Source organism: Phyllobates terribilis, unplaced genomic scaffold, assembly GCF_046119375.1.
Source record: "Phyllobates terribilis strain yellow unplaced genomic scaffold, ASM4611937v1 Scaffold_3__8_contigs__length_932513732, whole genome shotgun sequence".
Taxonomy (NCBI): Eukaryota; Metazoa; Chordata; class Amphibia; order Anura; family Dendrobatidae; genus Phyllobates; species Phyllobates terribilis.
In genome coordinates, this window is record NW_027362763.1 from 4,008,460 (window position 1) to 4,030,280 (window position 21,821).

General features: G+C 37.1%; 14 non-coding genes across 14 annotated transcripts; all 14 read left to right on the top strand.

The window, feature by feature from the left end:
- The first annotated feature begins 303 nt into the window (after positions 1-303).
- TRNAG-CCC (transfer RNA glycine (anticodon CCC)) lies at positions 304-375 on the top strand. The gene has a single exon. It is a non-coding gene; the product is annotated as a tRNA-Gly (tRNA).
- Positions 376-471: 96 nt separating this feature from the next.
- Positions 472-543, top strand: TRNAG-UCC (transfer RNA glycine (anticodon UCC)). Its single transcript has one exon. It is a non-coding gene; the product is annotated as a tRNA-Gly (tRNA).
- Positions 544-1,726: 1,183 nt separating this feature from the next.
- TRNAG-CCC (transfer RNA glycine (anticodon CCC)) lies at positions 1,727-1,798 on the top strand. The gene has a single exon. It is a non-coding gene; the product is annotated as a tRNA-Gly (tRNA).
- A 1,519-nt stretch (positions 1,799-3,317) lies between these two features.
- TRNAG-UCC (transfer RNA glycine (anticodon UCC)) lies at positions 3,318-3,389 on the top strand. The gene has a single exon. It is a non-coding gene; the product is annotated as a tRNA-Gly (tRNA).
- A 1,183-nt stretch (positions 3,390-4,572) lies between these two features.
- TRNAG-CCC (transfer RNA glycine (anticodon CCC)) lies at positions 4,573-4,644 on the top strand. The gene has a single exon. It is a non-coding gene; the product is annotated as a tRNA-Gly (tRNA).
- Positions 4,645-6,159: 1,515 nt separating this feature from the next.
- On the top strand, positions 6,160-6,231 carry TRNAG-UCC (transfer RNA glycine (anticodon UCC)). The gene has a single exon. It is a non-coding gene; the product is annotated as a tRNA-Gly (tRNA).
- A 1,183-nt stretch (positions 6,232-7,414) lies between these two features.
- On the top strand, positions 7,415-7,486 carry TRNAG-CCC (transfer RNA glycine (anticodon CCC)). The gene has a single exon. It is a non-coding gene; the product is annotated as a tRNA-Gly (tRNA).
- A 96-nt stretch (positions 7,487-7,582) lies between these two features.
- Positions 7,583-7,654, top strand: TRNAG-UCC (transfer RNA glycine (anticodon UCC)). Its single transcript has one exon. It is a non-coding gene; the product is annotated as a tRNA-Gly (tRNA).
- A 1,181-nt stretch (positions 7,655-8,835) lies between these two features.
- TRNAG-CCC (transfer RNA glycine (anticodon CCC)) lies at positions 8,836-8,907 on the top strand. Its single transcript has one exon. It is a non-coding gene; the product is annotated as a tRNA-Gly (tRNA).
- Positions 8,908-9,003: 96 nt separating this feature from the next.
- On the top strand, positions 9,004-9,075 carry TRNAG-UCC (transfer RNA glycine (anticodon UCC)). The gene has a single exon. It is a non-coding gene; the product is annotated as a tRNA-Gly (tRNA).
- A 2,603-nt stretch (positions 9,076-11,678) lies between these two features.
- TRNAG-CCC (transfer RNA glycine (anticodon CCC)) lies at positions 11,679-11,750 on the top strand. Its single transcript has one exon. It is a non-coding gene; the product is annotated as a tRNA-Gly (tRNA).
- Positions 11,751-14,521: 2,771 nt separating this feature from the next.
- On the top strand, positions 14,522-14,593 carry TRNAG-CCC (transfer RNA glycine (anticodon CCC)). The gene has a single exon. It is a non-coding gene; the product is annotated as a tRNA-Gly (tRNA).
- A 96-nt stretch (positions 14,594-14,689) lies between these two features.
- Positions 14,690-14,761, top strand: TRNAG-UCC (transfer RNA glycine (anticodon UCC)). Its single transcript has one exon. It is a non-coding gene; the product is annotated as a tRNA-Gly (tRNA).
- Positions 14,762-20,847: 6,086 nt separating this feature from the next.
- Positions 20,848-20,919, top strand: TRNAG-UCC (transfer RNA glycine (anticodon UCC)). Its single transcript has one exon. It is a non-coding gene; the product is annotated as a tRNA-Gly (tRNA).
- Positions 20,920-21,821: the final 902 nt, after the last annotated feature.

Here is a 21,821-nt window from a genome sequence, read left to right on the forward strand (position 1 = left end):
TGGTGCTGCTGTTGACTCTTTGTAATCTGTTTGAGCTAAGGCTCATAGTGTACTTTCTTTCTTGGTAAGAGTTTAGTTACCTTATTGCAAAAAAGTGAAACTAATTGAGAGAATTGTAAGAATTGGTGGAAAAGCTCCATAGCTGATTCACAAGAATTCATCTTTGAGTTTTGGACAATGCTTTGCCTTGTTTTTAAACTTTTTAGTAATTGGCTCTTTCAAGACATATTCAGTCCTCCTTTTTCTAAGTAAAACTTTAGCAGATTTAACGGCCATAATCCCAAACCAGTCAAGCTGGTTCATGCATTGGTGGTATAGTGGTGAGCATAGCTGCTTCCCAAGCAGTTGACCCGGGTTCAATTCCCGGCCAATGCAATACTTATGTAGTTTTATTTCTGGCATATCATACATTTTACAAACTATTTTGTAATGTTAGTGCAGAAAATGTAAAAAAAAAAGCTGATCCTGTAAGCATTGGTGGTATAGTGGTGAGCATAGCTGCCTTCCAAGCAGTTGACCCGGGTTCGATTCCCGGCCAATGCCAAACATGAGTGTGTTTTGTTTTCAGGCACGTCATAATTTTTACTAACAATTTTGTAGGGTTAGTGCAGAAAATGTGAAAAAAATGCTGGGTACCTTAAGCATTTTTGGTATAGTGGTGAGCAAACCTGCCTTCCAAGCAGTTGACCTGCGATTGATTCCTGGTCAATGCAATACTTATGTGGGTTTTTTTTTTCCTGGCACGTCTTACTTTTTACTCATAATTTTGTATTGTTAGTGCAGAAAATGTAAGAAAAAAACATGGCTTCTGTAAGTGTTGGTGGTATAGTGGTGAGCATAGCTGCCTTCCAAGCTGTTCACCCAGGTTCGATTCCTGGCCAACGCATGAATTGTTTTTCACATTTGGTGATGCTTTTAGTCTGTTTTAATTTTTCGTGTTAAGGCTCATGCTCTTCTTTCTTCTTAGAGTTTAGCAACCACGAAAATGAGAAAAATATTGAAGAGAATATTTCTTAGATTTTTTTCAACTGTTTCATCTAACTGATCTTCTGCTCTTCAGTTGTTGGTTAAATACTTTGTAGGGTTAGTCTCCAATACGAAAGCAATGTCAGGGTGGGCATTGGTGTTATGCTGGTGGGTGTAGTTGCTTTTAAAACAATAGGCTATAGTTTAATTCTTGAAGAACTCATTGTTTTTTTGCATTTGGTGGTGTTTGGAATCTTTTTCACTTTCTGTGCTAAGGCTTATGCTTTTATTTCTTTCTTGGTAACACTTTAGGTACCTTAGTGGGCAGAAAGCAAAGCTAATTGAGAGAATTTGTAGGCAGAGGTGGAAAAGCTACATAACTGATTCCAAAAACTCCTCTGTCTTTAGAGTTAGTGTTAAAAATGCCAAAAATGGCAGCGGTCTTTAGGGGGAATTTGGTGCTGCTGTTGACTCTTTGTAATCTGTTTGAGCTAAGGCTCATAGTTTACTTTCTTTCTTGGTAAGAGTTTAGTTACCTTATTGTCAAAAAAGTGAAACTAATTGAGAGAATTGTAAGAATTGGTGGAAAAACTCCATAGCTGATTCACAAGAATTCATCTTTGAGTTTTGGACAATGCTTTGCCTTGTTTTTAAACTCTTTAGTAATTGGCTCTTTCAAGACATATTCAATCCTCCTTTTTCTAAGTAAAACTTTAGCAGATTTAACGGCCATAATCCCAAACCAGTCAAGCTGGTTCATGCATTGGTGGTATAGTGGTGAGCATAGCTGCTTCCCAAGCAGTTGACCCGGGTTCGATTCCCGGCCAATGCAATACTTATGTAGTTTTATTTCTGGCATATCATACATTTTACAAACTATTTTGTAATGTTAGTGCAGAAAATGTAAAAAAAAAAACTGATCCTGTAAGCATTGGTGGTATAGTGTTGAGCATAGCTGCCTTCCAAACAGTTGACCCGGGTTCGATTCCTGGCCAATGCAAAACATGGGTGTGTTTTTTTTTCAGGCACGTCATAATTTTTACTAACAATTTTGTAGGGTTAGTGCAGAAAATGTGAAAAAAATGCTGGGTACCTTAAGCATTTTTGGTATAGTGGTGAGCAAACCTGCCTTCCAAGCAGTTGACCTGCGATTGATTCCTGGTCAATGCAATACTTATGAGGGTTTTTTTTTTCCTGGCACGTCTTACTTTTTACTAATAATTTTGTATTGTTAGTGCAGAAAATGTAAGAAAAAAACATGGCTTCTGTAAGTGTTGGTGGTATAGTGGTGAGCATAGCTGCCTTCCAAGCTGTTGACCCAGGTTCGATTCCTGGCCAACGCATGAATTGTTTTTCACATTTGGTGATGCTTTTAGTCTGTTTTAATTTTTCGTGTTAAGGCTCATGCTCTTCTTTCTTCTTAGAGTTTAGCAACCACGAAAATGAGAAAAAAATTGAAGAGAATATTTCTTAGATTTTTTTCAACTGTTTCATCTAACTGATCTTCTGCTCTTCAGTTGTTGATTAAATACTTTGTAGGGTTAGTCTCCAATACGAAAGCAATGTCAGGGTGGGCATTGGTGTTATGCTGGTGGGTGTAGTTGCTTTTAAAACAATAGGCTATAGTTTAATTCTTGAAGAACTCATTGTTTTTTTGCATTTGGTGGTGTTTGGAATCTTTTTCACTTTCTGTGCTAAGGCTTATGCTTTTATTTCTTTCTTGGTAACACTTTAGCTACCTTAGTGGGCAGAAAGCAAAGCTAATTGAGAGAATTTGTAGGCAAAGGTGGAAAAGCTACATAACTGATTCCAAAAACTCCTCTGTCTTTAGAGTTAGTGTTAAAAATGCCAAAAATGGCAGAGGTGTTTAGGGGGAATTTGGTGCTGCTGTTGACTCTTTGTAATCTGTTTGAGCTAAGGCTCATAGTGTACTTTCTTTCTTGGTAAGAGTTTAGTTACCTTATTGTCAAAAAAGTGAAACTAATTGAGAGAATTGTAAGAATTGGTGGAAAAGCTCCATAGCTGATTAACAAGAATTCATCTTTGAGTTTTGGACAATGCTTTGCCTTGTTTTTAAACTATTTAGTAATTGGCTCTTTCAAGACATATTCAGTCCTCCTTTTTGTAAGTAAAACTTTAGCAGATTTAACAGCCATAATCCCAAACCAGTCAAGTGGGTTCATGCGTTGGTGGTATATTGGTGAGCATAGCTGCTTCCCAAGCAGTTGACCCGGGTTCGATTCCCAGCCAATGCAATACTTATGTAGTTTTATTTCTGGCATATCATACATTTTACAAACTATTTTGTAATGTTAGTGCAGAAAATGTAAAAAAAAAAGCTGATCCTGTAAGCATTGGTGGTATAGTGGTGAGCATAGCTGCCTTCCAAGCAGTTGACCCGGGTTCGATTCCCGGCCAATGCAAAGCATGGGTGTATTTTTTTTTCAGGCACGTCATAATTTTTACTAACAATTTTGTAGGGTTAGTGCAGAAAATGTGAAAAAAATGCTGGGTACCTTAAGCATTTTTGGTATAGTGGTGAGCAAACCTGCCTTCCAAGCAGTTGACCTGCGATTGATTCCTGGTCAATGCAATACTTATGTGGGTTTTTTTTTTCCTGGCACGTCTTACTTTTTACTAATAATTTTGTATTGTTAGTGCAGAAAATGTAATAAAAAAACATGGCTTCTGTAAGTGTTGGTGGTATAGTGGTGAGCATAGCTGCCTTCCAAGCTGTTGACCCAGGCTCGATTCCTGGCCAACGCATGAATTGTTTTTCACATTTGGTGATGCTTTTAGTCTGTTTTAATTTTTCGTGTTAAGGCTCATGCTCTTCTTTCTTCTTAGAGTTTAGCAACCACGAAAATGAGAAAAAAATTGAAGAGAATATTTCTTAGATTTTTTTCAACTGTCTCATCTAACTGATCTTCTGCTCTTCAGTTGTTGATTAAATACTTTGTAGGGTTAGTCTCCAATACGAAAGCAATGTCAGGGTTGGCATTGGTGTTATGCTGGTGGGTGTAGTTGCTTTTAAAACAATAGGCCATAGTTTAATTCTTGAAGAACTCATGGTTTTTTTCCATTTGGTGGTGTTTGGAATCTTTTTCACTTTCTGTGCTAAGGCTTATGCTTTTATTTCTTTCTTGGTAACACTTTAGCTACCTTAGTGGGCAGAAAGCAAAGCTAATTGAGAGAATTTGTAGGCAGAGGTGGAAAAGCTACATAACTGATTCCAAAAACTCCTCTGTCTTTAGAGTTAGTGTTAAAAATGCCAAAAATGGCAGAGGTCTTTAGGGGGAATTTGGTGCTGCTGTTGACTCTTTGTAATCTGTTTGAGTTAAGGCTCATAGTGTGCTTTCTTTCTTGGTAAGAGTTTAGTTACCCTATTGTCAAAAAAGTGAAACTAATTGAGAGAATTGTAAGAATTGGTGGAAAAGCTCCATAGCTGATTCACAAGAATTCATCTTTGAGTTTTGGACAATGCTTTGCCTTGTTTTTAAACTTTTTAGTAATTTGCTCTTTCAAGACATATTCAGTCCTCCTTTTTCTAAGTAAAACTTTAGCAGATTTAACGGCCATAATCCCAAACCAGTCAAGTTGGTTCATGCATTGGTGGTATAGTGGTGAGCATAGCTGCTTCCCAAGCAGTTGACCTGGGTTCGATTCCCGGCCAATGCAATACTTATGTAGTTTTATTTCTGGCATATCATACATTTTACAAACTATTTTGTAATGTTAGTGCAGAAAATGTAAAAAAAAAAGCTGATCCTGTAAGCATTGGTGGTATAGTGGTGAGCATAGCTGCCTTCCAAGCAGTTGACCCGGGTTTGATTCCCAGCCAATGCAAAACATGGGTGTGTTTTTTTTTCAGGCACGTCATAATTTTTACTAACAATTTTGTAGGGTTAGTGCAGAAAATGTGAAAAAAATGCTGGGTACCTTAAGCATTTTTGGTATAGTGGTGAGCAAACCTGCCTTCCAAGCAGTTGACCTGCGATTGATTCCTGGTCAATGCAATACTTATGTGGGTTTTTTTTTCCTGGCACGTCTTACTTTTTACTAATAATTTTGTATTGTTAGTGCAGAAAATGTAAGAAAAAAACATGGCTTCTGTAAGTGTTGGTGGTATAGTGGTGAGCATAGCTGCCTTCCAAATAGTTGACCCGGGTTCAATTCCTGGCCAACGCATGAATTGTTTTTCACATTTGGTGATGCTTTTAGTCTGTTTTAATTTTTCGTGTTAAGGCTCATGCTCTTCTTTCTTCTTAGAGTTTAGCAAACACGAAAATGAGAAAAAAATTGAAGAGAATATTTTTTAGATTTTTTCAACTGTCTCATCTAACTGATCTTCTGCTCTTCAGTTGTTGATTAAATACTTTGTAGGGTTAGTCTCCAATACGAAAGCAATGTGAGGGTTGGCATTGGTGTTATGCTGGTGGGTGTAGTTGCTTTTAAAACAATAGGCCATAGTTTAATTCTTGAAGAACTCATTGTTTTTTTGCATTTGGTGGTGTTTGGAATCTTTTTCACTTTCTGTGCTAAGGCTTATGCTTTTATTTCTTTCTTGGTAACACTTTAGCTACCTTAGTGGGCAGAAAGCAAAGCTAATTGAGAGAATTTGTAGGCAGAGGTGGAAAAGCTCCATAACTGATTCCAAAAACTCCTCTGTCTTTAGAGTAAGTGTTAAAAATGCCAAAAATGGCAGAGGTCTTTAGGGGGAATTTGGTGTTGCTTTTGACTCTTTGTAATCTGTGTGAGCTAAGGCTCATAGTGTACTTTCTTTCTTGGTAAGAGTTTAGTTACCTTATTGCAAAAAAGTGAAAATAATTGAGAGAATTGTAAGAATTGGTGGAAAAGCTCCATAGCTGATTCACAAGAATTCATCTTTGAGTTTTGGACAAAGCTTTTCCTTGTTTTTAAACTTTTTAGTAATTGGCTCTTTCAAGACATATTCAGTCCTCCTTTTTTTAAGTAAAACTTTAGCAGATTTAACAGCCATAATCCCAAACCAGTCAAGTTGGTTCATGCATTGGTGGTATAGTGGTGAGCATAGCTGCTTCCCAAGCAGTTGACCAGGATTCTATTCCCGGCCAATGCAATACTTATGTAGTTTTATTTCTGGCATATCATACATTTTACAAACTATTTTGTAATGTTAGTGCAGAAAATGTAAAAAAAAAGCTGATCCTGTAAGCATTGGTGGTATAGTGGTGAGCATAGCTGCCTTCCAAGCAGTTGACCCGGGTTCGATTCCCGGCCAATGCAAAACATAGGTGTGTTTTTTGTTCAGGCACGTCATAATTTTTACTAACAATTTTGTAGGGTTAGTGCAGAAAATGTGAAAAAAATGCTGGGTACCTTAAGCATTTTTGGTATAGTGGTGAGCAAACCTGCCTTCCAAGCAGTTGACCTGCGATTGATTCCTGGTCAATGCAATACTTATGTGGGTTTTTTTTTTCCTGGCACGTCTTACTTTTTACTAATAATTTTGTATTGTTAGTGCAGAAAATGTAAGAAAAAAACATGGCTTCTGTAAGTGTTGGTGGTATAATGGTGAGCATAGCTGCCTTCCAAGCTGTTGACCCAGGTTCGATTCCTGGCCAACGCATGAATTGTTTTTCACATTTGGTGATGCTTTTAGTCTGTTTTAATTTTTCGTGTTAAGGCTCATGCTCTTCTTTCTTCTTAGAGTTTAGCAACCACGAAAATGAGAAAAAAATTGAAGAGAATATTTCTTAGATTTTTTTCAACTGTCTCATCTAACTGATCTTCTGCTCTTCAGTTGTTGATTAAATACTTTGTAGGGTTAGTCTCCAATACGAAAGCAATGTCAGGGTTGGCATTGGTGTTATGCTGGTGGGTGTAGTTGCTTTTAAAACAATAGGCCATAGTTTAATTCTTGAAGAACTCATTGTTTTTTTCCATTTGGTGGTGTTTGGAATCTTTTTCACTTTCTGTGCTAAGGCTTATGCTTTTATTTCTTTCTTGGTAACACTTTAGCTACCTTAGTGGGCAGAAAGCAAAGCTAATTGAGAGAATTTGTAGGCAGAGGTGGAAAAGCTACATAACTGATTCCAAAAACTCCTCTGTCTTTAGAGTTAGTGTTAAAAATGCCAAAAATGGCAGAGGTCTTTAGGGGGAATTTGGTGCTGCTGTTGACTCTTTGTAATCTGTTTGAGCTAAGGCTCATAGTGTACTTTCTTTCTTGGTAAGAGTTTAGTTACCTTATTGTCAAAAAAGTGAAACTAATTGAGAGAATTGTAAGAATTGGTGGAAAAGCTCCATAGCTGATTCACAAGAATTCATCTTTGAGTTTTGGACAATGCTTTGCCTTGTTTTTAAACTTTTTAGTAATTGGCTCTTTCAAGACATATTCAGTCCTCCTTTTTCTAAGTAAAACTTTAGCAGATTTAACGGCCATAATCCCAAACCAGTCAAGTTGGTTCATGCATTGGTGGTATAGTGGTGAGCATAGCTGCTTCCCAAGCAGTTGACCCGGGTTCGATTCCCGGCCAATGCAATACTTATGTAGTTTTATTTCTGGCATATCATACATTTTACAAACTATTTTGTAATGTTAGTGCAGAAAATGTAAAAAAAAAAGCTGATCCTGTAAGCATTGGTGGTATAGTGGTGAGCATAGCTGCCTTCCAAGCAGTTGACCCGGGTTCGATTCCCAGCCAATGCAAAACATGGGTGTGTTTTTTTTTCAGGCACGTCATAATTTTTACTAACAATTTTGTAGGGTTAGTGCAGAAAATGTGAAAAAAATGCTGGGTACCTTAAGCATTTTTGGTATAGTGGTGAGCAAACCTGCCTTCCAAGCAGTTGACCTGCGATTGATTCCTGGTCAATGCAATACTTATGTGGGTTTTTTTTTCCTGGCACGTCTTACTTTTTACTAATAATTTTGTATTGTTAGTGCAGAAAATGTAAGAAAAAAACATGGCTTCTGTAAGTGTTGGTGGTATAGTGGTGAGCATAGCTGCCTTCCAAACAGTTGACCCGGGTTCAGTTCCTGGCCAACGCATGAATTGTTTTTCACATTTGGTGATGCTTTTAGTCTGTTTTAATTTTTCGTGTTAAGGCTCATGCTCTTCTTTCTTCTTAGAGTTTAGCAAACACGAAAATGAGAAAAAAATTGAAGAGAATATTTCTTAGATTTTTTCAACTGTCTCATCTAACTGATCTTCTGCTCTTCAGTTGTTGATTAAATACTTTGTAGGGTTAGTCTCCAATACGAAAGCAATGTGAGGGTTGGCATTGGTGTTATGCTGGTGGGTGTAGTTGCTTTTAAAACAATAGGCCATAGTTTAATTCTTGAAGAACTCATTGTTTTTTTGCATTTGGTGGTGTTTGGAATCTTTTTCACTTTCTGTGCTAAGGCTTATGCTTTTATTTCTTTCTTGGTAACACTTTAGCTACCTTAGTGGGCAGAAAGCAAAGCTAATTGAGAGAATTTGTAGGCAGAGGTGGAAAAGCTACATAACTGATTCCAAAAACTCCTCTGTCTTTAGAGTTAGTGTTAAAAATGCCAAAAATGGCAGAGGTCTTTAGGGGGAATTTGGTGCTGCTGTTGACTCTTTGTAATCTGTTTGAGCTAAGGCTCATAGTGTACTTTCTTTCTTGGTAAGAGTTTAGTTACCTTATTGTCAAAAAAGTGAAACTAATTGAGAGAATTGTAAGAATTGGTGGAAAAGCTCCATAGCTGATTAACAAGAATTCATCTTTGAGTTTTGGACAATGCTTTGCCTTGTTTTTAAACTTTTTAGTAATTGGCTCTTTCAAGACATATTCAGTCCTCCTTTTTCTAAGTAAAACTTTAGCAGATTTAACGGCCATAATCCCAAACCAGTCAAGTGGGTTCATGCATTGGTGGTATAGTGGTGAGCATAGCTGCTTCCCAAGCAGTTGACCCGGGTTCGATTCCCAGCCAATGCAATACTTATGTAGTTTTATTTCTGGCATATCATACATTTTACAAACTATTTTGTAATGTTAGTGCAGAAAATGTAAAAAAAAAAGCTGAACCTGTAAGCATTGGTGGTATAGTGGTGAGCATAGCTGCCTTCCAAGCAGTTGACCCGGGTTCGATTCCCGGCCAATGCAAAACATGGGTGTATTTTTTTTTCAGGCACGTCATAATTTTTACTAACAATTTTGTAGGGTTAGTGCAGAAAATGTGAAAAAAATGCTGGGTACCTTAAGCATTTTTGGTATAGTGGTGAGCAAACCTGCCTTCCAAGCAGTTGACCTGCGATTTATTCCTGGTCAATGCAATACTTATGTGGGTTTTTTTTTCCTGGCACGTCTTACTTTTTACTAATAATTTTGTATTGTTAGTGCAGAAAATGTAAGAAAAAAACATGGCTTCTGTAAGTGTTGGTGGTATAGTGGTGAGCATAGCTGCCTTCCAAACAGTTGACCCGGGTTCAGTTCCTGGCCAACGCATGAATTGTTTTTCACATTTGGTGATGCTTTTAGTCTGTTTTAATTTTTCGTGTTAAGGCTCATGCTCTTCTTTCTTCTTAGAGTTTAGCAAACACGAAAATGAGAAAAAAATTGAAGAGAATATTTCTTAGATTTTTTCAACTGTCTCATCTAACTGATCTTCTGCTCTTCAGTTGTTGATTAAATACTTTGTAGGGTTAGTCTCCAATACGAAAGCAATGTGAGGGTTGGCATTGGTGTTATGCTGGTGGGTGTAGTTGCTTTTAAAACAATAGGCCATAGTTTAATTCTTGAAGAACTCATTGTTTTTTTGCATTTGGTGGTGTTTGGAATCTTTTTCACTTTCTGTGCTAAGGCTTATGCTTTTATTTCTTTCTTGGTAACACTTTAGCTACCTTAGTGGGCAGAAAGCAAAGCTAATTGAGAGAATTTGTAGGCAGAGGTGGAAAAGCTACATAACTGATTCCAAAAACTCCTCTGTCTTTAGAGTTAGTGTTAAAAATGCCAAAAATGGCAGAGGTCTTTAGGGGGAATTTGGTGCTGCTTTTGACTCTTTGTAATCTGTTTGAGCTAAGGCTCATAGTGTACTTTCTTTCTTGGTAAGAGTTTAGTTACCTTATTGCAAAAAAGTGAAAATAATTGAGAGAATTGTAAGAATTGGTGGAAAAGCTCCATAGCTGATTCACAAGAATTCATCTTTGAGTTTTGGACAAAGCTTTTCCTTGTTTTTAAACTTTTTAGTAATTGGCTCTTTCAAGACATATTCAGTCCTCCTTTTTTTAAGTAAAACTTTAGCAGATTTAACAGCCATAATCCCAAACCAGTCAAGTCGGTTCATGCATTGGTGGTATAGTGGTGAGCATAGCTGCTTCCCAAGCAGTTGACCCGGATTCTATTCCCGGCCAATGCAATACTTATGTAGTTTTATTTCTGGCATATCATACATTTTACAAACTATTTTGTAATGTTAGTGCAGAAAATGTAAAAAAAAAAGCTGATCCTGTAAGCACTGGTGGTATAGTGGTGAGCATAGCTGCCTTCCAAGCAGTTGACCCGGGTTCGATTCCCAGCCAATGCAAAACATGGGTGTGTTTTTTTTTCAGGCACGTCATAATTTTTACTAACAATTTTGTAGGGTTAGTGCAGAAAATGTGAAAAAAATGCTGGGTACCTTAAGCATTTTTGGTATAGTGGTGAGCAAACCTGCCTTCCAAGCAGTTGACCTGCGATTGATTCCTGGTCAATGCAATACTCATGTGGGTTTTTTTTTTCCTGGCACGTCTTACTTTTTACTAATAATTTTGTATTGTTAGTGCAGAAAATGTAAGAAAAAAACATGGCTTCTGTAAGTGTTGGTGGTATAGTGGTGAGCATAGCTGCCTTCCAAGCTGTTGACCCAGGTTCGATTCCTGGCCAACGCATGAATTGTTTTTCACATTTGGTGATGCCTTTAGTCTGTTTTAATTTTTCGTGTTAAGGCTCATGCTCTTCTTTCTTCTTAGAGTTTAGCAACCACGAAAATGAGAAAAAAATTGAAGAGAATATTTCTTAGATTTTTTTCAACTGTCTCATGTAACTGATCTTCTGCTCTTCAGTTGTTGATTAAATACTTTGTAGGGTTAGTCTCCAATACGAAAGCAATGTCAGGGTTGGCATTGGTGTTATGCTGGTGGGTGTAGTTGCTTTTAAAACAATAGGCCATAGTTTAATTCTTGAAGAACTCATTGTTTTTTTCCATTTGGTGGTGTTTGGAATCTTTTTCACTTTCTGTGCTAAGGCTTATGCTTTTATTTCTTTCTTGGTAACACTTTAGCTACCTTAGTGGGCAGAAAGCAAAGCTAATTGAGAGAATTTGTAGGCAGAGGTGGAAAAGCTACATAACTGATTCCAAAAACTCCTCTGTCTTTAGAGTTAGTGTTAAAAATGCCAAAAATGGCAGAGGTCTTTAGGGGGAATTTGGTGCTGCTGTTGACTCTTTGTAATCTGTTTGAGCTAAGGCTCATAGTGTACTTTCTTTCTTGGTAAGAGTTTAGTTACCTTATTGTCAAAAAAGTGAAACTAATTGAGAGAATTGTAAGAATTGGTGGAAAAGCTCCATAGCTGATTAACAAGAATTCATCTTTGAGTTTTGGACAATGCTTTGCCTTGTTTTTAAACTTTTTAGTAATTGGCTCTTTCAAGACATATTCAGTCCTCCTTTTTCTAAGTAAAACTTTAGCAGATTTAACGGCCATAATCCCAAACCAGTCAAGTGGGTTCATGCATTGGTGGTATAGTGGTGAGCATAGCTGCTTCCCAAGCAGTTGACCCGGGTTCGATTCCCGGCCAATGCAATACTTATGTAGTTTTATTTCTGGCATATCATACATTTTACAAACTATTTTGTAATGTTAGTGCAGAAAATGTAAAAAAAAAAGCTGATCCTGTAAGCATTGGTGGTATAGTGGTGAGCATAGCTGCCTTCCAAGCAGTTGACCCGGTTTCGATTCCCAGCCAATGCAAAACATGGGTGTGTTTTTTTTTCAGGCACGTCATAATTTTTACTAACAATTTTGTAGGGTTAGTGCAGAAAATGTGAAAAAAATGCTGGGTACCTTAAGCATTTTTGGTATAGTGGTGAGCAAACCTGCCTTCCAAGCAGTTGACCTGCGATTGATTCCTGGTCAATGCAATACTTATGTGGGTTTTTTTTTCCTGGCACGTCTTACTTTTTACTAATAATTTTGTATTGTTAGTGCAGAAAATGTAAGAAAAAAACATGGCTTCTGTAAGTGTTGGTGGTATAGTGGTGAGCATAGCTGCCTTCCAAACAGTTGACCCGGGTTCAGTTCCTGGCCAACGCATGAATTGTTTTTCACATTTTGTGATGCTTTTAGTCTGTTTTAATTTTTCGTGTTAAGTCTCAGGCTCTTCTTTCTTCTTAGAGTTTAGCAAACACGAAAATGAGAAAAAAATTGAAGAGAATATTTCTTAGATTTTTTCAACTGTCTCATCTAACTGATCTTCTGCTCTTCAGTTGTTGATTAAATACTTTGTAGGGTTAGTCTCCAATACGAAAGCAATGTGAGGGTTGGCATTGGTGTTATGCTGGTGGGTGTAGTTGCTTTTAAAACAATAGGCCATAGTTTAATTCTTGAAGAACTCATTGTTTTTTTGCATTTGGTGGTGTTTGGAATCTTTTTCACTTTCTGTGCTAAGGCTTATGCTTTTATTTCTTTCTTGGTAACACTTTAGCTACCTTAGTGGGCAGAAAGCAAAGCTAATTGAGAGAATTTGTAGGCAGAGGTGGAAAAGCTACATAACTGATTCCAAAAACTCCTCTGTCTTTAGAGTTAGTGTTAAAAATGCCAAAAATGGCAGAGGTCTTTAGGGGGAATTTGGTGCTGCTTTTGACTCTTTGTAATCTGTTTGAGCTAAGGCTCATAGTGTACTTTCTTTCTTGGTAAGAGTTTAGTTACCTTATTGCAAAAAAGTGAAAATAATTGAGAGAATTGTAAGAATTGGTGGAAAAGCTCCATAGCTGATTCACAAGAATTCATCTTTGAGTTTTGGACAAAGCTTTTCCTTGTTTTTAAACTTTTTAGTAATTGGCTCTTTCAAGACATATTCAGTCCTCCTTTTTTTAAGTAAAACTTTAGCAGATTTAACAGCCATAATCCCAAACCAGTCAAGTCGGTTCATGCATTGGTGGTATAGTGGTGAGCATAGCTGCTTCCCAAGCAGTTGACCCGGATTCTATTCCCGGCCAATGCAATACTTATGTAGTTTTATTTCTGGCATATCATACATTTTACAAACTATTTTGTAATGTTAGTGCAGAAAATGTAAAAAAAAAAGCTGATCCTGTAAGCACTGGTGGTATAGTGGTGAACATAGCTGCCTTCCAAGCAGTTGACCCGGGTTCGATTCCCAGCCAATGCAAAACATGGGTGTGTTTTTTTTTCAGGCACGTCATAATTTTTACTAACAATTTTGTAGGGTTAGTGCAGAAAATGTGAAAAAAATGCTGGGTACCTTAAGCATTTTTGGTATAGTGGTGAGCAAACCTGCCTTCCAAGCAGTTGACCTGCGATTGATTCCTGGTCAATGCAATACTTATGTGGGTTTTTTTTTTCCTGGCACGTCTTACTTTTTACTAATAATTTTGTATTGTTAGTGCAGAAAATGTAAGAAAAAAACATGGCTTCTGTAAGTGTTGGTGGTATAGTGGTGAGCATAGCTGCCTTCCAAGCTGTTGACCCAGGTTCGATTCCTGGCCAACGCATGAATTGTTCTTCACATTTGGTGATGCTTTTAGTCTGTTTTAATTTTTCGTGTTAAGGCTCATGCTCTTCTTTCTTCTTAGAGTTTAGCAACCACGAAAATGAGAAAAAAATTGAAGAGAATATTTCTTAGATTTTTTTCAACTGTCTCATCTAACTGATCTTCTGCTCTTCAGTTGTTGATTAAATACTTTGTAGGGTTAGTCTCCAATACGAAAGCAATGTCAGGGTGGGCATTGGTGTTATGCTGGTGGGTGTAGTTGCTTTTAAAACAATAGGCTATAGTTTAATTCTTGAAGAACTCATTGTTTTTTTGCATTTGGTGGTGTTTGGAATCTTTTTCACTTTCTGTGGTAAGGCTTATGCTTTTATTTCTTTCTTGGTAACACTTTAGCTACCTTAGTGGGCAGAAAGCAAAGCTAATTGAGAGAATTTGTAGGCAGAGGTGGAAAAGCTACATAACTGATTCCAAAAACTCCTCTGTCTTTAGAGTTAGTGTTAAAAATGCCAAAAATGGCAGAGGTGTTTAGGGGGAATTTGGTGCTGCTGTTGACTCTTTGTAATCTGTTTGAGCTAAGGCTCATAGTGTACTTTCTTTCTTGGTAAGAGTTTAGTTACCTTATTGTCAAAAAAGTGAAACTAATTGAGAGAATTGTAAGAATTTCTGGAAAAGCTCCATAGCTGATTCACAAGAATTCATCTTTGAGTTTTGGACAATGCTTTGCCTTGTTTTTAAACTTTTTAGTAATTGGCTCTTTCAAGACATATTCAGTCCTCCTTTTTCTAAGTAAAACTTTAGCAGATTTAACGGCCATAATCCCAAACCAGTCAAGTTGGTTCATGCATTGGTGGTATAGTGGTGAGCATAGCTGCTTCCCAAGCAGTTGACCCGGGTTTGATTCCCGGCCAATGCAATACTTATGTAGTTTTATTTCTGGCATATCATACATTTTACAAACTATTTTGTAATGTTAGTGCAGAAAATGTAAAAAAAAAAGCTGATCCTGTAAGCATTGGTGGTATAGTGGTGAGCATAGCTGCCTTCCAAGCAGTTGACCCGGGTTCGATTCCCGGCCAATGCAAAACATGGGTGTGTTTTTTTTTCAGGCACGTCATAATTTTTACTAACAATTTTGTAGGGTTAGTGCAGAAAATGTGAAAAAAATGCTGGATACCTTAAGCATTTTTGGTATAGTGGTGAGCAAACCTGCCTTCCAAGCAGTTGACCTGCGATTGATTCCTGGTCAATGCAATACTTATGTGGGTTTTTTTTTCCTGGCACGTCTTACTTTTTACTAATAATTTTGTATTGTTAGTGCAGAAAATGTAAGAAAAAAACATGGCTTCTGTAAGTGTTGGTGGTATAGTGGTGAGCATAGCTGCCTTCCAAACAGTTGACCCGGGTTCAATTCCTGGCCAACGCATGAATTGTTTTTCACATTTGGTGATGCTTTTAGTCTGTTTTAATTTTTCGTGTTAAGGCTCATGCTCTTCTTTCTTCTTAGAGTTTAGCAAACACGAAAATGAGAAAAAAATTGAAGAGAATATTTCTTAGATTTTTTCAACTGTCTCATCTAACTGATCTTCTGCTCTTCAGTTGTTGATTAAATACTTTGTAGGGTTAGTCTCCAATACGAAAGCAATGTGAGGGTTGGCATTGGTGTTATGCTGGTGGGTGTAGTTGCTTTTAAAACAATAGGCCATAGTTTAATTCTTGAAGAACTCATTGTTTTTTTGCATTTGGTGGTGTTTGGAATCTTTTTCACTTGCTGTGCTAAGGCTTATGCTTTTATTTCTTTCTTGGTAACACTTTAGCTACCTTAGTGGGCAGAAAGCAAAGCTAATTGAGAGAATTTGTAGGCAGAGGTGGAAAAGCTACATAACTGATTCCAAAAACTCCTCTGTCTTTAGAGTTAGTGTTAAAAATGCCAAAAATGGCAGAGGTCTTTAGGGGGAATTTGGTGCTGCTTTTGACTCTTTGTAATCTGTTTGAGCTAAGGCTCATAGTGTACTTTCTTTCTTGGTAAGAGTTTAGTTACCTTATTGCAAAAAAGTGAAAATAATTGAGAGAATTGTAAGAATTGGTGGAAAAGCTCCATAGCTGATTCACAAGAATTCATCTTTGAGTTTTGGACAAAGCTTTTCCTTGTTTTTAAACTTTTTAGTAATTGGCTCTTTCAAGACATATTCAGTCCTCCTTTTTGTAAGTAAAACTTTAGCAGATTTAACAGCCATAATCCCAAACCAGTCAAGTTGGTTCATGCATTGGTGGTATAGTGGTGAGCATAGCTGCTTCCCAAGCAGTTGACCCTGATTCTATTCCCGGCCAATGCAATACTTATGTAGTTTTATTTCTGGCATATCATACATTTTACAAACTATTTTGTAATGTTAGTGCAGAAAATGTATAAAAAAAAAGCTGATCCTGTAAACATTGGTGGTATAGTGGTGAGCATATCTGCCTTCCAAGCAGTTGACCCGGGTTCGATTCCCGGCCAATGCAAAACATGGGTGTGTTTTTTATTCAGGCACGTCATAATTTTTACTAACAATTTTGTAGGGTTAGTGCAGAAAATGTGAAAAAAATGCTGGGTACCTTAAGCATTTTTGGTATAGTGGTGAGCAAACCTGCCTTCCAAGCAGTTGACCTGCGATTGATTCCTGGTCAATGCAATACTTATGTGGGTTTTTTTTTTCCTGGCACGTCTTACTTTTTACTAATAATTTTGTATTGTTAGTGCAGAAAATGTAAGAAAAAAACATGGCTTCTGTAAGTGTTGGTGGTATAGTGGTGAGCATAGCTGCCTTCCAAGCTGTTGACCCAGGTTCGATTCCTGGCCAACGCATGAATTGTTTTTCACATTTGGTGATGCTTTTAGTCTGTTTTAATTTTTCGTGTTAAGGCTCATGCTCTTCTTTCTTCTTAGAGTTTAGCAACCACGAAAATGAGAAAAAAATTGAAGAGAATATTTCTTAGATTTTTTTCAACTGTCTCATCTAACTGATCTTCTGCTCTTCAGTTGTTGATTAAATACTTTGTAGGGTTAGTCTCCAATACGAAAGCAATGTCAGGGTGGGCATTGGTGTTATGCTGGTGGGTGTAGTTGCTTTTAAAACAATAGGCTATAGTTTAATTCTTGAAGAACTCATTGTTTTTTTGCATTTGGTGGTGTTTGGAATCTTTTTCACTTTCTGTGCTAAGGCTTATGCTTTTATTTCTTTCTTGGTAACACTTTAGCTACCTTAGTGGGCAGAAAGCAAAGCTAATTGAGAGAATTTGTAGGCAGAGGTGGAAAAGCTACATAACTGATTCCAAAAACTCCTCTGTCTTTAGAGTTAGTGTTAAAAATGCCAAAAATGGCAGAGGTCTTTAGGGGGAATTTGGTGCTGCTTTTGACTCTTTGTAATCTGTTTGAGCTAAGGCTCATAGTGTACTTTCTTTCTTGTTAAGAGTTTAGTTACCTTATTGCAAAAAAGTGAAAATAATTGAGAGAATTGTAAGAATTGGTGGAAAAGCTCCATAGCTGATTCACAAGAATTCATCTTTGAGTTTTGGACAAAGCTTTTCCTTGTTTTTAAACTTTTTAGTAATTGGCTCTTTCAAGACATATTCAGTCCTCCTTTTTGTAAGTAAAACTTTAGCAGATTTAACAGCCATAATCCCAAACCAGTCAAGTTGGTTCATGCATTGGTGGTATAGTGGTGAGCATAGCTGCTTCCCAAGCAGTTGACCCTGATTCTATTCCCGGCCAATGCAATACTTATGTAGTTTTATTTCTGGCATATCATACATTTTACAAACTATTTTGTAATGTTAGTGCAGAAAATGTATAAAAAAAAAGCTGATCCTGTAAACATTGGTGGTATAGTGGTGAGCATATCTGCCTTCCAAGCAGTTGACCCGGGTTCGATTCCCGGCCAATGCAAAACATGGGTGTGTTTTTTATTCAGGCACGTCATAATTTTTACTAACAATTTTGTAGGGTTAGTGCAGAAAATGTGAAAAAAATGCTGGGTACCTTAAGCATTTTTGGTATAGTGGTGAGCAAACCTGCCTTCCAAGCAGTTGACCTGCGATTGATTCCTGGTCAATGCAATACTTATGTGGGTTTTTTTTTTCCTGGCACGTCTTACTTTTTACTAATAATTTTGTATTGTTAGTGCAGAAAATGTAAGAAAAAAACATGGCTTCTGTAAGTGTTGGTGGTATAGTGGTGAGCATAGCTGCCTTCCAAGCTGTTGACCCAGGTTCGATTCCTGGCCAACGCATGAATTGTTTTTCACATTTGGTGATGCTTTTAGTCTGTTTTAATTTTTCGTGTTAAGGCTCATGCTCTTCTTTCTTCTTAGAGTTTAGCAACCACGAAAATGAGAAAAAAATTGAAGAGAATATTTCTTAGATTTTTTTCAACTGTCTCATCTAACTGATCTTCTGCTCTTCAGTTGTTGATTAAATACTTTGTAGGGTTAGTCTCCAATACGAAAGCAATGTCAGGGTGGGCATTGGTGTTATGCTGGTGGGTGTAGTTGCTTTTAAAACAATAGGCTATAGTTTAATTCTTGAAGAACTCATTGTTTTTTTGCATTTGGTGGTGTTTGGAATCTTTTTCACTTTCTGTGCTAAGGCTTATGCTTTTATTTCTTTCTTGGTAACACTTTAGCTACCTTAGTGGGCAGAAAGCAAAGCTAATTGAGAGAATTTGTAGGCAGAGGTGGAAAAGCTACATAACTGATTCCAAAAACTCCTCTGTCTTTAGAGTTAGTGTTAAAAATGCCAAAAATGGCAGAGGTCTTTAGGGGGAATTTGGTACTGCTTTTGACTCTTTGTAATCTGTTTGAGCTAAGGCTCATAGTGTACTTTCTTTCTTGGTAAGAGTTTAGTTACCTTATTGCAAAAAAGTGAAAATAATTGAGAGAATTGTAAGAATTGGTGGAAAAGCTCCATAGCTGATTCACAAGAATTCATCTTTGAGTTTTGGACAAAGCTTTTCCTTGTTTTTAAACTTTTTAGTAATTGGCTCTTTCAAGACATATTCAGTCCTCCTTTTTTTAAGTAAAACTTTAGCAGATTTAACAGCCATAATCCCAAACCAGTCAAGTTGGTTCATGCATTGGTGGTATAGTGGTGAGCATAGCTGCTTCCCAAGCAGTTGACCCGGATTCTATTCCCGGCCAATGCAATACTTATGTAGTTTTATTTCTGGCATATCATACATTTTACAAACTATTTTGTAATGTTAGTGCAGAAAATGTATAAAAAAAAAGCTGATCCTGTAAACATTGGTGGTATAGTGGTGAGCATAGCTGCCTTCCAAGCAGTTGACCCGGTTTCGATTCCCGGCCAATGCAAAACATGGGAGTGTTTTTTATTCAGACACGTCATAATTTTTACTAACAATTTTGTAGGGTTAGTGCAGAAAATGTGAAAAAAATGCTGGGTACCTTAAGCATTTTTGGTATAGTGGTGAGCAAACCTGCCTTCCAAGCAGTTGACCTGCGATTGATTCCTGGTCAATGCAATACTTATGTGGGTTTTTTTTTTCCTGGCACGTCTTACTTTTTACTAATAATTTTGTATTGTTAGTGCAGAAAATGTAAGAAAAAAACATGGCTTCTGTAAGTGTTGGTGGTATAGTGGTGAGCATAGCTGCCTTCCAAGTAGTTGAACCTGGTTCGATTCCTGGCCAATGCATGAATTGTTTTTCACATTTGGTGATGCTTTTAGTCTGTTTTAATTTTTCGTGTTAAGGCTCATGCTCTTCTTTCTTCTTAGAGTTTAGCAACCACGAAAATGAGAAAAAAATTGAAGAGAATATTTCTTAGATTTTTTTCAACTGTCTCATCTAACTGATCTTCTGCTCTTCAGTTGTTGATTAAATACTTTGTAGGGTTAGTCTCCAATACGAAAGCAATGTCAGGGTTGGCATTGGTGTTATGCTGGTGGGTGTAGTTGCTTTTAAAACAATAGGCCATAGTTTAATTCTTGAAGAACTCATTGTTTTTTTGCATTTGGTGGTGTTTGGACTCTTTTTCACTTTTTGTGCTAAGGCTTATGCTTTTATTTCTTTCTTGGTAACACTTTAGCTACCTTAGTTGGCAAAAAGCAAAGCTAATTGAGAGAATTTGTAGGCATAGGTGGAAAAGCTACATAACTGATTCCAAAAACTCCTCTGTCTTTAGAGTTAGTGTTAAAAATGCCAAAAATGGCAGAGTTCTTTAGGGGTAATTTGGTGCTGGTGCTGACTCTTTGTAATCGTTTTTAGCTAAGGCTCACAGTGTACTTTCTTTCTTGGTAAGAGTTTAGTTACCTTATTGGCAAAAAAGTGAAAATAATTGAGAGAATTGTAAGAATTGGTGGAAAAGCTCCATAGCTGATTCACAAGAATTCATCTTTGAGTTTTGGACAATGCTTTGCCTTGTTTTTAAACTTTTTAGTAATTGGCTCTTTCAAGACATATTCAGTGCTACTTTTTTAAGTAAAACTTTAGCAGATTTAACAGCCAAAATCCCAAACCAGTCAAGTGGGTTCATGCATTGGTGGTATAGTGTTGAGCATAAATGCTTCCCAAGCAGTTGACCCGGATTCGATTTCCAGCCAATGCAATACTTATGTAGTTTTATTTCTGGCATATCATACACTTTACAAACTATTTTGTAATGTTAGTGCAGAAAATGGCAGAGGTCTTTAGGGGTAATTTGGTGCTGGTGCTGACTCTTTGTAATCTTTTTGAGCTAAGGCTCATAGTGTACTTTCTTTCTTGGTAAGAGTTTAGTTACCTTATTGGCAAAAAAGTGAAAATAATTGAGAGAATTGTAAGAATTGGTGGAAAAGTTCCATAGCTGATTCACAAGAATTCATTTTTGAGTTTTGGACAATGCGTTGCCTTGTTTTTAAACTTTTTAGTAATTGGCTCTTTCAAGACATATTCAGTCCTCCTTTTTTTAAGTAAAACTTTAGCAGATTTAACAGCCATAATCCCAAACCAGTCAAGTTGGTTCATGCATTGGTGGTATAGTGGTGAGCATAGCTGCTTCTCAAGCAGTTGACCCGGGTTCGATTCCCGGCCAATGCAATACTTATGTAGTTTTATTTCTGGCATATCATACATTTTACAAACTATTTTGTAATGTTAGTGCAGAAAATGTAAAAAAAAAGCTGATCCTGTAAGCATTGGTGGTATAGTGGTGAGCATAGCTGCCTTCCAAGCAGTTGACCCGGGTTCGATTCCTGGCCAATGCAAAACATAGGTGTGTTTTTTTTTCAGGCACGTCATAATTTTTACTAACAATTTTGCAGGGTTAGTGCAGAAAATGTGAAAAAAATGCTGGGTACCTTAAGCATTTTTGGTATAGTGGTGAGCAAACCTGCCTTCCAAGCAGTTGACCTGCGATTGATTCCTGGTCAATGCAATACTTATGTGGGTTTTTTTTTTCCTGGCACGTCTTACTTTTTACTAATAATTTTGTATTGTTAGTGCAGAAAATGTAAGAAAAAAACATGGCTTCTGTAAGTGTTGGTGGTATAGTGGTGAGCATAGCTGCCTTCCAAGCTGTTGACCTGGGTTCGATTCCTGGCCAACGCATGAATTGTTTTTCACATTTGGTGATGCTTTTAGTCTGTTTTAATTTTTCGTGTTAAGGCTCATGCTCTTCTTTCTTCTTAGAGTTTAGCAACCACGAAAATGAGAAAAAAATTGAAGAGAATATTTCTTAGATATTTTTCAACTGTCTCATCTAACTGATCTTCTGCTTTTCAGTTGTTGATTAAATACTTTGTAGGGTTAGTCCCCAATACGAAAGCAATGTCAGGGTTGGCATTGGTGTTATGCTGGTGGGTGTAGTTGCTTTTAAAACAATAGGCCATAGTTTAATTCTTGAAGAACTCATTGTTTTTTTCCATTTGGTGGTGTTTGGAATCTTTTTCACTTTCTGTGCTAAGGCTTATGCTTTTATTTCTTTCTTGGTAACACTTTAGCTACCTTAGTGGGCAGAAAGCAAAGCTAATTGAGAGAATTTGTAGGCAGAGGTGGAAAAGCTACATAACTGATTCCAAAAACTCCTCTGTCTTTAGAGTTAGTGTTAAAAATGCCAAAAATGGCAGAGGTCTTTAGGGGGAATTTGGTGCTGCTGTTGACTCTTTGT